This window comes from Solenopsis invicta, chromosome 7 (genome assembly GCF_016802725.1).
Source record: "Solenopsis invicta isolate M01_SB chromosome 7, UNIL_Sinv_3.0, whole genome shotgun sequence".
Classification (NCBI taxonomy): Eukaryota; Metazoa; Arthropoda; class Insecta; order Hymenoptera; family Formicidae; genus Solenopsis; species Solenopsis invicta.
Window position 1 is genome coordinate 301519 of NC_052670.1, and position 14609 is coordinate 316127.

General features: G+C 35.6%; 1 long non-coding RNA gene and 1 pseudogene across 1 annotated transcript; one reads left to right on the forward strand and one right to left on the reverse strand.

Annotated features, from left to right (window-relative positions):
* Positions 1 to 802: 802 nt before the first annotated feature.
* Positions 803 to 11079, reverse strand: LOC120358297. The gene is made up of 2 exons (XR_005575247.1): positions 10251 to 11079; positions 803 to 1441 (listed from the first exon to the last, which is right to left on the reverse strand). It is a non-coding gene; the product is annotated as an uncharacterized LOC120358297 (long non-coding RNA).
* On the forward strand, positions 6230 to 8937 carry LOC105193476 (annotated as a pseudogene).
* Positions 11080 to 14609: the final 3530 nt, after the last annotated feature.

A 14609-nucleotide genomic window follows, 5' to 3' on the forward strand; every position in this document is an offset into this window, starting at 1 on the left:
ACATTTACCCACCTTTACCCGTCAAACAGGGCGTGACGTTCGCACCGGCCGCGGCACTCGCGGTAGCGGAAGTTTAAATCTCCGTGGGCGTCCGAGAGAATAAGAAGAGATCACTCGAGTCTCCATGGTGACCATGATTTTATCTCGTGACGTCACGTGAATCATGAAAGAGTACATGGCGTAAGCAACACCCACGCGAGTGCCGCTTTTTCCGAGTTGGCGGTTTTTCAATATTGCGTCATCGCCCCAGTGTTCGCGCACGGATATACGCGTCTCAATAACGTCATTAAGATGGTTCGATATTTCCCGCATTACGTCACCCGTTGTGTATCACACACGTGCGGTTCTATGTGTTTTAATTTTTTAAGAGGTTTATATCAGCGCAATACGATATAGACGATGCATGAATCAGACAGAAATTATATGGCTATATAAATATCGTTTGTGTGTGTGTGTGTGTGTGTGTGTGTGTGTGTGTGTGTGTGTGTGTGTGTGTGGATTGTCAATAAATGATATACTTTTCGGCAAAAATATTCTTACGTTTTACGTAAAAAAATTCTTAAGAAAATAATCTTAAAAATTTTTTTCTTAAAAAAATTTCTTTTCTTAAGAATTTTAGTAAAATTTCAAATTATTTATCTCAAAGTAGATATACTTAATATTACGACTTACTTTTCGACGACTACGCGTCCGGAAATTGGAAAAAAATACGTTGCTCCCATCAGCGCTCGCGCCGCGCGACCACGTAGACATCTAGGAATTTTCTCCAAGTCGTTATTCCATTACAGGCACTTTCAAGCACTTTTTCATCACACGTCACTTTTTTCACTCAGTGTTTTCGATATGCACTTTTCCACACGCGTCCTTCTCGTCCTTTACCCGGTACGAAACACGTCTCGCTCACACACGACGCGACATTCCGCGACGACGGCGGCGGTGGCGGCGACGAGGCGTTTCGTTTCACCAGGACGCGAACCACCGCGACGTCGTCCGCGACCACCAGTTACACTTGGCATCATCGGAAGATGCTCCGAAATCGCGCGAGAAAAAACGTTGCTGCTCGCCGCGCGTACGTACCATGGAATTTTCGCCAAATCGTTCCGAATTGTAACGGAATGTCCGAGGCACTTCCAAGTACTTTTCACCACATTACATCCTTCGCGCTTTCGATACGCACCTTCGAAACACGTCTCCCTCACACACGACGCAATTAGCGAAACGCGCCACTCGTCCCGTTTACCGTCCGCGACACGCGACGCGCGACACGCACCATCACTTCCACGACAGGGAAGGATGGATCCTTGGCAAGGGATCCTTGAGCCCATTCCTGGGGGGAGGGGCCGCTCGAGCCTCCTATCGGCGAATTAGCTTCTCGCGATCCGCAATCAATAATGGATATATCGGACGCGCTCGGGGGCGACTGGCGATCTGCTTCTACCAACTGTTAAATAACAAAAATCGATTAGTCGCACGCTTCGCATCGATAAGTATCGGAGTGCACAAAAATCGCACAGTTAAAAAATCTGATCTTGTTGGTTGCTCTTGGAGCATTATTGCTTTTCTTGACACAGTAAATAATGGTAAATAATCGAGATGCTTAGATCAAAAGGTGTTTATGCTGTTTACACTCTTTCTTTCGCGACGCGCTCGTACCTGCAGAACAGACTTGAGGATGTGCCTCGATGAATCCCCCCCCTCGTGTGGAATAGGGCGCACGACCATAACAATCGAGTATAAATAACAACGCGACGACACTTTAGATGGCGCGAGGGGAAGGGGGAGGAGGAAGAAATGCCCTCGTGGCGTGATTTGCTTTTTTTTATTTACTTATAATCCCGCGTTTCTCGAAACGTTTTCCGGCACTTTCTTCAAATCGGGCTCAAATATCAATTCCCGTAATGACATCCGATAATCCTGATCGATTGCACGTTATTATGCAATGCGATTAATATGCGATTGCTGCCACCCTTCGCACGTAATAATTATATACTTTAAATTAAGTTTGGTTAATGAAAAATCTATAATCGAAAGTTGATAATTACAATATATGTAGATTGTAATTGAAGAGATCTTTCGTCATAATCGATCCACTTCGATAAAACGCCGAACGCCTAATTCCCTCCGTTTTTGTCAACCGAAGGTTGGCAGCGATCGGTCGTAAAAATGAAAAAAATAGAATCAGTTTTTGATATTTATATTAATGTATATATTCCAAGTACTTTTATCGTATATTATTTTTATAATCTATATATTTGTATCTTTACTTTCTATTATTTTATATGGGCGAAATTATTATGAATTATTTCTACCGTTTTCAAACATTCTCTTTCCCTCTCTGGTAAATATTTTTATTGACAAGTTAATTATTGAAAGCAATTTTCTAACATTAATAATCGATACTATCAATACTAATAATTTGCAGTACATTATAATTTATAGTATTGACTGTTATCGACATTAATGAAAATAACGTATGCACGATGGACTAATCATTTAATTGTTGGAGGATTTTCCGACTGACGTCATCACGAAACGAAAAAACGGCAGCACGTGCCGCGCGGTAACAGTCTAACAGCGTAAAGCGTTTTACGACGTATCACAGCATTTTTATGATGCCGAACAGCCTGCGCGAGTCGTCTGCCTCCAAAATCAGTTACCGAGTGAAATTTTACGAGCCGGAATGTATTCGACTTACGAAAAACGTAAGTTAGTATCGCGTGGACGGTGCCGTATCGCGTTGCCGCGCCAAATCGATCCGACGCGACGTTTACCTTTCTATTAAATGCATATATGTATATACATCTAACAGAGAGAGAGAGAGAGAGAGAGAGTCGTTCAATAGCTTCTAAATTTTATTTATGGATTTTTTTTTGTTAATATCCAGCGTGTCTAAAAAAAATTATTGAAAAAGTTCGAATGCCTTCTTTCCAATAATTTTTTAACTTTCTACGCCAAATATTTTAATAAACTATCTCACATTTATCCTCAAACGCTGCAAGGGCTCGTTGTTTAATATTAAACAAAAGACGAAATCTCATCGATAAAAATAAATAAATATTTACACAGTAAACTGTTACGTATTTCTATCTGCTCATTGAGAAGGATGATAAAATAATATCGTTATAGCTACAAGCAAGATTTTTAATTTTCAACATTTCTGACGATTGATTAGCGGTTAATATAAGGGTGAGGTAAAATAGATAAAAATAAGATAAAATTTTCTCTGGATATTCACGTATCGTCACGAGAAATCGCAAGAGAGACGAGAGAGAAGGAAATATTTCACGATAGTTTGATGGAATTAATATGTAACCAGTTTCTAACGTGTGTGTGTGTGTGTGTGTGTGCGCGCGCGTGGACTGAACTGTGGAACTAATATTGATCTAATAACGAATTATTTGGGATCTTGACACAACCCCCCCCGAAGAACATGGTACACAAACTAGATACAATTTCTCAATATCTATTTAGATACTTGGAATATTGATTTCCAAGTAAAATTATTTTTAAGTATTTTTCGGCGATTAAACGATTTATTTAAGATTCGAAAAAGTGTGTCTCTCGTATACATATAATTACGTTGCACGATTCGACTTATGATTGTATGACGTTAATACAATGCAGCGATGTGCACGATGCGTTTCTTAAACGTAGCTAGGTCATCGATGGAGGTCAAATTCGATATCGAAACGAGCGCGAGACAAGGTTTAGCTTTATGTACGGGCGCTATCTTGTCCGAGTGAACGATTTGTCTAAAGAAATATCACCTATCTAATCTCCAGATTTCGCGATGTGTGTCCGTGCGATCTCGTGAGCGAGGCTCGAAAAGCACGATTACATCTGTAAATACAACGAGTACGCGTGATGGCGTGAATGCGTGACAGAATCAGAAATTATATTGAGAAATTAGACCGCATACAGTCGACATCTGACGCATGTTTCAAGTACTCAGGTACGAAATACAATACCGAGAAGTAATGCGATTATCATCGACCGATCGTGTGCTTTGCCATTAAATTTTTCACTTTTTGATGTTTATATATTTTTAATTACCAAATAAAACAGGCGCGCTAGAGTATGTACCTCTAGTAAGAGTATGGACACCGTCCGCCATTAATAGGGAACCTATGACGGATTTTCTATAATTTATAGATAAATGAATAAAAAAAAAAGAAAAATGAATAAAAAAAAAGAAAAATGAATAAAATGAATAACTTCACAGAAATACACGATGACATACTTGAACGATGCCTGACTTCACTAAGCATCACTATATCACTCAAAGAAATAACAAAATATAATAATTAGCCTTAACAGGATTCAACTTAAATCGATTATATACAAGTATATAACATTGTTTATTAAATTGTATATAAAATCACGCGTATATTTTTTGTTTTTATCAGTATACACAATAATGAATTCAATTTTCCCTCTTTTATTTCCCTATTACATATGGCGAATCGAGGAACCAATCAAAAATCGACTAACGGTGTCCATACTCTTACTAGAGGTACTCTAAGGCGCGCTTTACGCGCGCGCTACTGAATCTTTGATATTATTTAATTTTATACAAATTACAAATTTAATATTACAATAGGAGAAAGTAGGGTTATTGTACGCACTGGGTAATTCTACGCTTCGTGGTTTGGCACCTTCCCGATGAATAGAAATTATATCACGACGATATTTGTAGGCTGAAGGCATTTTTTAAATATATAACCACACGTTATATCATTTAAAAACGTAGTTAATTGAAAAAATAAGAAAAAGTAAAATCATGATTTTTCTTGCGATTTTAGCGTTCAGAAAATAAGGTAATAAGTCCGTATTTTTACTTTATTCATTTAATTTTGTTATACTTAACAAAAGTACGTTTTTTCCTGCGTTCTTTGAGCTATTGTTTATTAAATTTAATTAAATAGTCATCAAGTAATTGTTTTTTTATCAAATCAAGTCCGCTGTCGACAATTTTACGCATCCATCTTGAAAGGCGTGAGACCACGTAAGATCAACTATAGTGCCACTAGTACAGTGTAGTGTAGTTAAAAGAATAGGCTATAACCTCATTTTTCCTCCGCGTCCATTTGTCCAACCGCACGTACAGTGCGTTGCATTGATGCCTGGGATACTGATTTTAAGGACCACGTTTCTTTCTTAGTTATTTTTACGTTCATGACCAAATCATAGACATAGGATCTATAGACCGAGCATTCGAGGAGTGGGGACGTGAAAAACTAGAAAGAGATAGCAAGCTTTGGACCACTATTCTGTCTTTGTCTAATGACGCGCGTGGGGAATCTTCACTTGTTTTTTTTTTTTTATATTTTGACGTCTACAAAGGTAATAAAGAAACTGATAAATTTAACATTAATAAAACTAAGAATAAATGATTTATTTACTGAAAAGAAACATGCTTTTAATCAAGCTCCATTGATGGATCATAGAAATCAATTGATTTGTATTCTCTTAGAAAAGTTTTTCACTCTTTGTATACATCATTATGCTGCTTCTAAGAATAACAAAATTAGACAAATAAGATCTAAATTCACAAAACTCATTTTATTTAAAAATCAATAACATATATTATATATATAGATATATATGAAGATCAGCAGAGTTAATTTTTTTATTACTATTATGCCAGGTGCTTTAAATGTTTATTCAATACTTTATTGTTTAAATTTTAATACACAATTTTACATTATATATAATTTTATATTTTGGCACTTTTTCCAATGCTTTTCAATTCCCCTTCATTCTTTTTTCACATTCACTTACATTTCCCTTTTCTTTTTCTCTAACCTTATCGAGAGTTTCGTTACCTTTACTGTACCCCCACGCGCGTCATTAGACAAAGACAAAATAGTGGTCCAAAACAGGCTATCTCTTTCTAGTTTTTCACGCGAGAACTTTACCCCCACTCCTCGAATGCTCGGTCTATAGATCCTATGTCTATGGACCAAATACTGCTGTCAACGATCACCGCAGCATTCAGTCATGAACATAAAAATAATCAAGAAAGAAACGTGGTCCCTAAAATCGGTACCCCAGGCATCAATGCAACGCACTGTACAATTACCCAAGGCCCGAGAAATTTTTTCGTTTAACCACTTGTTTCTTTTTGCTGAATATAGCATTATCAAATAAAAAATTCTTCAATATGACAATACATAATGATAAAAAAATGTTTAAAGTTTCTATTTCTGTACTCGTATCGATTTCAACTTTAAAAATCACTTCACTGCGATAAATTTCCCTTAGATGCGTGCAATTTACCTACTTTCCCCTACTGTTAATCCCTCAATACACATAGTCAAAATACTCAAAAGACGCAATCTGCGCGATGATAGCCATTCATGAAGTAAACGAGAACCAATCAGCATATCGGTAAAGCGACAACAATAAACTTGAAAAATTCGAATATCAATGAAATGCCTTTTTTCAGGTAGGAAATTTACATTTATCTTGTACTTAGACGTCTAGCAACACCGAGTCTTTGTACTTAAAAAAGTTGGAGTTATTAAATTTTTGCAATAGTCCTCGAATTATTTTTGAATGTCCCAATAATGCAGTTATTTCTAAGAACACCGTATTCCCTTAATTGGAGCAATTTAGAGTTTTATTTATTTTTAAGTAAATATACCGCTTGTGTTAAAATAAGATTTTTTAATAAGAATACAAATTAGTGCCACTACGTCGCTCCCTAGTGCGAGTTATCAGTTGTGCGTATGTATTTATCAAAATACGATAAATAAAAAATTGTTATTGTTTTTCACTATAATTTGTACTGCAAATAAGGCTCGGTTAAAGATCGCCAGTTATGCGTGATTTTCGTAACGCGAGAAATCAAATGGGAATAAAATAATGAAGAGGGGAAATAAAATCGCGGTAAAATACTAACGCCCTCCCGGATAATACTGCGGCCACAGAATGAAGCAACAGCACTTGTTTATAACCTAGAAATAAGGATCGGTAAATTTTCCGGCTATTAGTTATTCCGATATTTGGCCGCGATTTGTCGACGAGACAATTTCACGAAATTTGGACGAGTGAATTATCGTTCAAACATGAACGTCCTACGTTCGTGCATTAAGATTGTCGTCCTGAGTAAAGAAGTGCGATTTGTTGATTATGAAGGTTAGAACACGTCTCTCGCGTAACACGTTACAATTTTATTTTAAACCCCTGGTGAACATTTTTCTAAGATTTTGCAGAATTTCTGTATAATTCTATATAATTTTAAAACTTTCTCAGATTTTGTTATACGAATTGAATCACTTCAGAAAGTCAACATTTTTCTTCAAAATTTTCATATATATTAATTTTGAAATATCCCAAGATTTTTTGTTTTATAATTTCTAATGAAATGTTCTGTTCCATAATTATGAAGAAATTTAGAAACTAAAAAAGTTAAAAATATTTTTTTGAAATTATAGCATGAGAAGTTTTAGAATATTTTAGAATTCACATGTATGACAAATTCTAGAAAATGTAAACTTTCTAAGTATTTCTGAAAAATGTTCTAATTTATATAAAAATTATAATAAAAATTTTTACCAGGGAGGAACAAAATTGATAACATTTTCCTACTATCATAATTACATGAACTTGTCTTTTAGGACAGAAATTCGTTAAAAGATGTATAGCGCCAATGCAAATAGAATAAACCAGACACAAGAGGAAACTTGGTGAGCAACCAGAGCCGAAACGTAACACTTTTCTCGACTGGAATAGATCTGCAGAAATTTATACCTTTAATAAACGAATGAAAATTTTGATATGGAAAAAATGGAGCAAACTTTCACTCACAGGTCATACATTATTCGAGAGGAGTAGAGGCAGAGAGAAATAGGGATAGAAGATCCCGCACAAGCTGTACAAGATAACACTGGGTTTGTTAGAAAAGGCGACGAGCTAACGTCAAAATTTGTGCAGAATTATTTAGCCCAAATTTTATCACATGCATTTGAGGACGTCACAATGTACGTGCTGTAAAAAGATCTATAAAGATAAATATTATATACAATACTACAGCAGTTAAGAATTAATCATGTATCTTGTAGTTCGTTGTACAACTACCTTCTTTCTGAAGAAATCCTAGCTAAAGCAGCTTGTCATATTGGAACAAAAGGTATCATTTTAATGGAGTCAAGTATAGAAATATCTAAAAATATATTTGTTATAATGTTTCAGTATATGCTGTATACGTTCATCAATAGATTTTATTTCTTAAGTTAGGGGCAATGTGTGTTCAAGTTGTGTTTTTAATTTGCTATTTTGTCATTAATTTTTCAGGAATATCCAGTGGCTCAAAAGACTTCAGCTGACACTTTTCTCGCATTTGTCGTGGCGCTCGCTGAAAGTGTAGATGTAAAGCATGCAGAAAATTTTGTTAAAGAATTTCTGATTATCATATTGGCTGAGAAGGATCTATTGGAAATATGGAAACTAATTCGGTTAGTCGAGCTTTTAACTGACATTTTACAAAAACAAAACAGATCACCTGCTGAACCCAGACTTATCAGACATATGGGTCAAAATATCTTTTTAGTTGTATGATGTAATTCTGATAAAAAATTTCTAGGATCAGGTAAATACAATTTACAAATATAATACATAAAAATTTTATTTTATTTAGTGTTTCATCGTTTAATTTAATTTTATCTATTTTATATATATCTATGTATGTATATATTTTTTAAGGATTTGATCAAACAATCCAGGAAGCCAAGAATGTGACTACCATAAATATTTTAAGCTGAATATTTGGTCTATCCGAATCCAATAAATCACTTTAATTTGATAAAACAATAAATTTATCTTTGTGAACAAGATGAATTTTATTGTTAGAGAAAAAAATTTAGTATAGTAATACTGAAATCAATTTTTTATATATATAAAGTATAAAATAACAAAATATACATATAATAAGTTTTCATTTGTAAAAAGACTATAAAAAATACGTCATAAGGAAAGCGTAACGATATGCAGAGAGAAGCCTGAGAATGATTATGCCTAAGATTTAGCTGATCCGATTCTTCGAGTCATCATCTCTACACGTGAACATGACGATGTCAATGTATGTACACTGGCGAAGAGAGCATCAAGCGCGCGTACACGAAATCAATTTGAAATCAATTTGAAATCGTTCCTAATCGTTCCGCTTTCGCGCGACTGACTGGTTCTCGTCGCATCGTATCGACGATAAATTATGCAAACATAATTGGGACAAAGCGCGAATACTGAATTTTGGGGGCGAACAATAGAACAGTGTATTATATTCATTGAAGGACAGAGTACAGCTTGATTTTAGTGATATATTTACAACTATATCAATCAGTGATATATGTACTGCTTTTTAGTCATAATACAACTGAATAATCATTGATTGATCAGTTATGAGTATAGCATTGTAAATCAGTAAAATTTTACTAATTCAATTTTAGAGAGTACTCTTAAAATCAAAACCAGTGTTTAATTCACTGAAAGACAGTAGATAGCCTGATTTTAGTGGTACATGCACTATCAACCAGTGATATATGCACTGCCTTTCAATGATAATACAACAGTGAATAATCACTAATTGATCACAGTTATAAGTTAGCACCATAAATCAGTAAGATTTTACTGATTCAATTTTAGAGAGAGTACTCTTTAAATCGGAATCAGCGCATATTTCACTGAAAAACAGTGAATAGCCTGATTTCAATGATATACTTACAACTATATCAATCAGTAACATATACACTGCCTTCAGTGATAATACAGGAGTGAATAATCACTGATTGATCACAGTTATAAGCATAGCACTGTAATCTTACTGTAAATCAGTAAGATTTCAACTGATTCAAATGTAGAGAGTAATTTTTTAAATATTTTAATTAAATTCCTCAATTATTAATTTAGATTTTACACAAATTATAACTTGCAAAAAATAAAACAAAAGCAAAACAATACAATCAATTTTAAGTTTTGCAGTTGACTATTCTTAAATTTAATCAACAGGATAAGTTAATCGAAGATCATGAGACTCGCTCTATATTCACAAACCTGAACAGCACATGCTATCGTTCAAATTTTTCAAAATATTCATATCGTGTGAATTATTCATACATCTTGTGCCGTTAGGAAATCCATCTTTGATGACAATAAAAATCAGAACGTAAGTCGAAGAAGAGAAATAGAAGAAAAGGAGAGAATGAAAGAAGAAGTGTTAGAAGCGTAAAGAAACTTCTGGAGCTACTCACCGACACGATTGCTCAGTCAATGAATTTAACGCTAGCTACGCCTTTCAAGTCTCCTCCAGCTCGTCCCAAAGAGTGCCAAGGAGGGCTTTCCTCGCAGCCGACTGTACTCTCAGCGAAGATGAACACTCGCGGAAACACGACCGAAAGCGAACCGTTACACGACGTATGCACGTACAACACCCGCGATACTTGGTTGGACGCTCCCGAGAGTAAAAATCGCCGTGTTGTTGGTTGTTGTGCTCTTTCGTTCTGGTTCTCACTTTATTTCGACAAACCGATAAACCGACGACGCGTCCGAGAGATACAAACTTCATATCGACACCGCGTGGATACGACGCGAGTCGAATCAGAAACCGAACTGAGGCTGATCGTGACGTTTCCTCAGAAAATGCGAAATACGATTGAACGTGACACGACTGGATACGTCTTCGCACCATGCATCGTATCCGACATAACGGATATTGGCACGAACGCCTGACACTCCACGGTACTCTCGAAACACTCGCTCGCATGTGAAAAACTCACACGGGACAATGAGGACGCGAATTGAAATGCGCCGCGACGCGCAGCGACTTTTCGCCGTGCTCCCTGACCGACCGACTGCTGCTACTGCGTAGCAGCGGTGGTAGTGGCGCAGCGGCGCGCAGGCGCGGCCACGCGCCAGTCACGTGACTCACGCAGCTACGTACTCTACGCAGTAGTCGCAGTACGCTGTGCCAGCAGTCGGTCGGTCAGGGAGCACGGCGGAAGGTCGCTGGCGTCGCTGCGCGTCGCGGCGCATTTCAACTCGCATCCTCGTCGTCCCATGTGAGTTTTTTCATGTGACCGAGTGTTTCGAGAGTACCGTGGAGTGCCGTGGAGTGTCGGGCGTTCGCGCCAACATCCGTCGTGTCGCGTCGTGTCGGATACGATGCATGGTGTGAAGCCGTGTTCAGTCGTGTCGCGTTCAATCAGTATTTCGCATCTTCTGAGGAGAACATGAAAAACAATAAAATTCAAACGCCTACCGATTATTGGGTCGACAGACGCCACGAACGACAAAACGGCTAGCTTGCGCGTTGAGCGATTGAACGTGATTGGTCCTCGTCAGTTTTCACCAACGAATCCGACCAATCACGTTCGACTATCGCTCGATGAGCGACCGAAACGTTTAAACGCGCGCCGTAGTTCAGCCATGGCGCTTTCGCGTTTGGATCGAGTTGGTGAATCACGCTTGCGATTTACGTGACGGATAACGTGTAATTAAATAACGAAGTGTAGTGACGCTTCGACATGCGTTTAATTGCGTTTCAATCTCGCGAGATTTACGTGTTCGCTGTCGTCATTGCAAGCGTGTCGCGAATGTATATTTCCGAACGGCTCGGGCAGCCGGGGCAGCAGCCTCGATTCGGTTTCTGATTCGACTCGCGTCGTATCCACGCGGCGTCGATATGAAGTGGCGACGTTTGTATCTCTCGGACGCGTCGTCGGTCGTCGGCTGGTCGGAATCAAGTGAGAACCAGAACGAAAGGGTACAACAACAACAATACGGCGATTGTTTACTCTTGGGAGCGTCCAACCAAGTATCGCGGGTGTTATACGTGCATACGTCGTGTAACGGTTCGCTTTCGGTCGTGTTTCCGCGAGTGTTCATCTTCGCTGAGAGTGCAGTCGCCGCAGCTGGCAGCGAGGGAAAGCCCTCCTTGGCACTCCTTGAGACGAGCTGGAGGAGACTTGAAAGGCGTAGCTAGCGTTAAATTCATTGGCTGGGCAATCGTGTCGGTGAGTAGCTCCAGAAGTTTCTTTACGCTTCTATCACTTCTTCTTTCACTCTCTCCTTTTCTTCTATTTCTCTTCCTCGACTTATGTTCTGATTTTTATTGTCATCAAAGATGGATTTCCTAACGGCACAGATGTATGAATAATTCACACGATATGAATATTTTGAATAATTTGAATAATATCATGTGCTGTTCAGGTTTGTGAATTTTTACTGAGTCTCATGATCTTCGATTAACTTATCCTGTTGATTAAATTTAAGAATAGTCAACTACAAAACTTAAAATTGATTGTATTACTTTGCTTTTATTGTTTTATTTTTTGCAAATAATAATTTGTGTAAAATGTAAATTAATAATTGAGGAATTTAATTAAAATATTTAAAAAATACTCTTTAAATTTGAATCAGTAAAATCTGACTGATTTATAGTGCTATACTCATAACTGTTATCAATTAGTGATTATCACTGAAAAACAGTGCATACATTACTGCCTGATATAGTTATATGACTAAAATCAAACTGTCTTTTATATAGATATTCAAAATAATTATCACATGGATATTTATTTTGTAGACTAAAACCAATCTGGCTTATGCTGAAATTAAGATCTCATATCATGTATCATCTTAAAAGTCAAACAGACTTAAATATTAGATTCCTCTATCTAATTTTTATCTTAATTCAATATTGAGGTTGCAAATATTTTTATTATTGTGAACTCTTTAAAAATATTGCGTTGTTATTATCTCTAAGTAATTAATTTTTTTTAATTTAATAACTATTTCTCATACATCAAGTTATAAAAGTTCCAATATCTTTTAATTTCATTTTGTTTTCTAGCTGAAATAGGAGAGAAGAGATACTTGTTTAACAATCTAATGATTATAACACTTTTCACTATATGTAGAGATTTAGAGATACAATAATATTTTTTTCATTTTATCTTTTGTAATTATACAGGGTGTCCTCGTATAAGTGGCCATCCCCTTTTATCTCATAAATCAATAGAAATAGACCCAATAGAAATATTAAATTATATGATTTGAACTAAACTTTATTGTGAGTGGTCACTTAAAGAAATTATCTATGTTAAAGAATAGAGAGACATGCATGGCAAAGTGAATATTTCTATATAATAAAAGTTGTAGCGTTCTTTCTAATGAGTACAATGGTGTATGATATATCAAAGTTATTTTACAAATTATACAAATTATGTCTGTTTGAAATTTCATTGGCGAATACTATACCTTTTCAGTTTCAGTCCTGCAATGTACATGGTTAACTTCTGACTCTCACTTTGATAATTGACATGTAATATGTTGACATCTAATTATAATTTGTATAATTTGTAAAATAATTTTGATATGTCGTACATTATTGCACTCATTAGAAGGAATGCTACAACTTTTATTACATAGAAATATTTACTTTACCATACAAAAGTTATGCACGTCTCTTCGTTTTTTAATAGATAATTTTTTTAAGTGACTACTGTACTTACATAATAAAGCTTAGTTCAAACCATATAATTTCATATTTTTATTGGTTTTATCTCTGTTAGTTTAGTAGATTAAAGGAGATGGCTATTTATACCAGGGGGATACCTTGTATGTTATTGAATTTGTTTTTCACGAATTACATTTTATGTTAAAAAAGTAGTATGTTGTGTTACTCAAAAAATGTGGAATGACTTTTTCCTCTTTGTGTATTTCATTATATTAAAAGTTACTTTTTATATTTAAAATAGTGAAATGTATATGTTCGTATATTTGTATATAAATACCTGTAGCCAGCAATTCATACAATTTGAATATTGCGACATAAAATGTGTCTATGTTGCTTCCAAAGTTTGTAATATGTAATTATGTGTAGTACTTACAGTGAGATTATGTGACGAGATTACAATTATACATATATTGTATTATATTAGGTATCATTAAAATATGTTTATTTTTTTCTGTTGTAATAATTTCTGTAATACTTTCTAAATTAAAGAAATGATTAAATATTATTTAATATATTTACATACATAAACTATACATATATTATAAAAGAATATAATAAATTTGTACTATATAAAATTATATTGTCAATCTGAAAAGTTTTTAAATAAAATAAAATAGTGACTTAATATACAATATTTTGTTTATATTTATGAATAATTTTGTTTATTATATTTTCAGAATCATTAAAAAATGGAAGACAGTAGCAGCAGCAGCAGCAGCAGCAAACAGTGAGTGAATATAATTGCCTTGTAATCATAAGATATGACAAAAATGTAACTTTGTTTTGAAGCACCTTTATACTTGTAAAAGGTCAACATTGAGCTATGTAACCAATATCTTTAAATCCTGCAGGTAATTCTTGTCCAAGATAGTCCAAGAATAAGGTAGGTTAGATGGACAAAGATATCTGACGAATTGATTGTTCGCCTTTGTCTTCTAACTTCATTCTTTCTGATTACATAGCACGGAAGAGAACCGCTAAAACGTGGACATTACCTACAGGTTTTGTAAATATTGATTACATAGTTTGATGTTTACAGTTTCTGAACATAGAGGTACTCTAAGCCACAGCCAAATCGCAGCTGTGGCAGCTC